Here is a 3,378-nt window from a genome sequence, read left to right as displayed (position 1 = left end):
TCTAGGTCAGTGATTGCGAACCTTGGCACCCCAGATGTTTTGGAACCACATTTCCCATGATGCTCAACTACACTGCAGACTGCATGAGCATCATGGGAAATGTAGTTCCAAAACATCTGGGGTGCCAAGGTTCGCCATCACTGGTCTAGGTTGTTCATTACAAGTAATCATGATGTTGCTAAAATCCAGAAAACCCTATACTATTAACACCTATTTTAAAATCTGGGAATCTAGATGTGTTCCTTGTTCAACAGGAAGGGACTTTACTCCTACCACACCATCTGTTTCACATCTGCTAGACTCTCTAAAGGCCGAACTAGAACTGAGTCTGTGCCTGAACTCCTTGAAAGTACAGGTGGCTGCCATTTCAACAATAACTAAGGTCAAGTGGGCAGAAGATCTTCTAGTAATCCAATTCCTCATGCTCAAAATCCATTTCCCCAAGAAGAGATTGTTTCATCAATGGGATCTGTCTATGCCTTACATGAACTCATTATTTCCAGATCATTGAAGAAGTATCTCTTGGCCACAGCTTCATTTTGGGCATCAGAATTGCTGTTCGTCATACAAAGCAGGAAGAACAGAGGGAATGAGGCTAGCTCCAGAACCGGAGCTGGATGAATTGTAGATTTATCCAAAGGGCATGCAGCGCTGTAGGAGTGGACCTGCCACTGGGGGTGATGGAACAATTGAAGGGGTATGTTGCAGTTTTCTGGGCGTCTTATTCCAGGGTCTCCATGTAGACAATTTGCAGGGCTGCTTCTAATGCCACGTGCACATGAAGTTACTATCCGTGGGACTTTGCAGTGGTGGCGGCGATGAAGGAGAAAGCCGGGCTCTTCCGCTAGTAAAAGAGCTAGCAGAAGATAGTGGAGGAGTCCGGTGAGAAGACCCCCCAAAGACGGAAGAAGAGAAGACCCCCGGAGCTGTCTAATAAAGTATTGATGTATCAGTTGATGTCACATGGGTTGATGTCACAAGGTGACCCCGCCCCTTACGATGTCACAGTCCCGGAGGATGCTGGGACTGTCACCATGTGACATCAACCCATGGGACATCAACCGATGACCCCGCCCCTTGTCCCTATATAAGTCGCCGCGCAGCGCGTCCCTGGCATCGTGGCCGGAGAGAGCGTTGAGTCAACATCAGAAGAAGAAGAACGGAAGGCGGCAGCCACCACTAGTAAAAGAGCTGGTAGAAGAAGCGGTGGCCCGGCAAGAAGAACCGAAGAGGGGGACAAGACCCCCGAAGTCGGAAGAAGAGGGCGGCGGCGAAGAAGAAAGCCGGGCTCCTCCGCTAGTAAAAGAGCTAGCAGAAGATAGCGGAGGAGTCCGGCGAGAAGACCCCCGAAGACGGAAGACCCCCGGAGCTGTGCAATAAACTATTTTAACCCTGTGTTGTGTTTTTTTTTTACTTTTTTCACAGGTGAATGGGTAGGGGTACATTGTACCCCATACTCATTCACATAGGTTGGGAGGCCGGTATCCGGGGGCCCCCTTATTAAAGGGGGCTCCCGGATTCTGATAATCCCCCCGCCCGCAGACCCCGACAACCAACGGCCAGGGTTGTCGGGAAGAGGCCCTTGTCCTCATCAACATGGGGACAAGGTGCTTTGGGGTGGGGGGGCCGCACGCCCCCCTCCCCCAAGGCACCCCCCCATGTTGAGGGTACGCGGCCTGGTACGGTTCAGGTGGGGGGGCGCCCGCTCGTCCCCACCCCCTTTCCCGGCCCGCCGGGTAGCGTGCTCGGATAAGGGTCTGGTGTGGATCTGGGGGGGACCCCCACGCCGTTTTTTCGGCGTAGGGGGTTCCCCTTGGAATCCATACCAGACCTAAGGGCCTGGTATGCTCTCGGAGGGGGAACCCACGCCTAATTTTTTTCATAAATTTGGCGTGGAGTTCCCCCTTCAGAGCTAATAATTCTGTCAAAGTCGCCTCCGTATAGACAGAGATCCGACTTGGAGGCGACCTCCATTGAAATCAATGGGTACAAGTCGCCTACAAGTCGGATTGAAGTAGTACAGGAACTTCTTTTGAAGTCAGAGTGACTTCAGTAGCGTGCATTAAGACGGCTCTCATTCACTTACATTGATTTTTAAATGTTGTCCGACCTGAGGCGACTAGGGGCAACCTGAAGTCGGATCTGAGTCGCCCCTGTGTGAACCTAGCCTTAAGTCTATGTTCTAGGAAATGGACTACTGCTCCCAGCCTGTCCAACTTGCAAATCACATGTTCCCCCGGCCACACTGATGTGACATACACACCCGCACAGCCTCTTCCCTGATCCAGGATTGATGCAGAGGCAGCGACATTGACTTCCTTCGCTAGTCCCGTCTACCTGGAGCCACGTTGAAAATGAACGGACTTTACTCTGTGGGCAAGTCCGTTCATTTCAAAAGTCTGGCGGACTAGCACACAGACGGGCGGATTGTCCGCTAAATGTGTCTGTGCTGAATAGACCTAGTAACTCAACCCTTACTAGCAGCTACCTTCTGATAGAGGGTGGTACATCACATATATAATTGTTTTTTCTCGATATATTTGAAATATATTTCTCTTCCACGCGGGTAGCATTGTGGATATTTTGTAATGAGAGTTTTATCATTGCTATGCCAGGTCTTACAAAAGATTATTTATCTAGGTTGATAAGTAGCTTTCAGTTGACTAGGATTAGCATTTACTTTATGATTTGGCCAAAAGTATTTGGGATCACATTACCTATAAAGTGAAAGAATAGATTCTAGTTGTTAAACAAGGGGCCTATCGGCCTGATATATTTTTTAGCAGCCACTCTCAGCCAGGGTTCCTCAAGGGACTGGCTAGGGGTTCCTTGAGTTGTGGCCTCCCATCTCATGATGCCTGCATAGTTCCAGGTCCAATGCCACCTGGCAGAGCCAGCGACATGACTGCAAGGGTGTCATTCTGGCCACACTGCAAGTTATTCCCACTTAGCGCTACCATAATTTTCCCAATGAAACCCACTAAACAGATCGTACCAGGAGTTTCCTGACAATCATTTCAAGGGGTTCCTCGGGGGTAAAAAAAAGTTGAAAAAGGCTGTTTTATACCATTACAATCTAAGCTCAGTTACTTGCATATTTTATGTTTGGAGTTCTTTGCCCTGGTAGGTATATTCCCTATTTTGTGCCTATAGTACACTTGGAAATTGAGCTCTGTATGGCTTTCTTAAATGCTGTTGAGGTGATGCTGATGCTTAATAAGTGTCTAAAAACATAAGTCACCTGTGGACTCTGCCTGGATAATTATATTTGCTAACAGTTCCTACTGAGCCTTCGGGCAAACACAGAATATCTCACTAGAAAGTCCCTATTTGTCTCACTAATGAACTTCATAAACCAGGTCACTCCATATTTTTTAT

This window comes from Lithobates pipiens, unplaced genomic scaffold (assembly GCF_037356315.1).
Source record: "Lithobates pipiens isolate NorthernLeopardFrog02 unplaced genomic scaffold, aLitPip1_a1.2 Scaffold_13, whole genome shotgun sequence".
NCBI lineage: Eukaryota > Metazoa > Chordata > Amphibia > Anura > Ranidae > Lithobates > Lithobates pipiens.
This window is presented reverse-complemented; position numbering follows the sequence as displayed.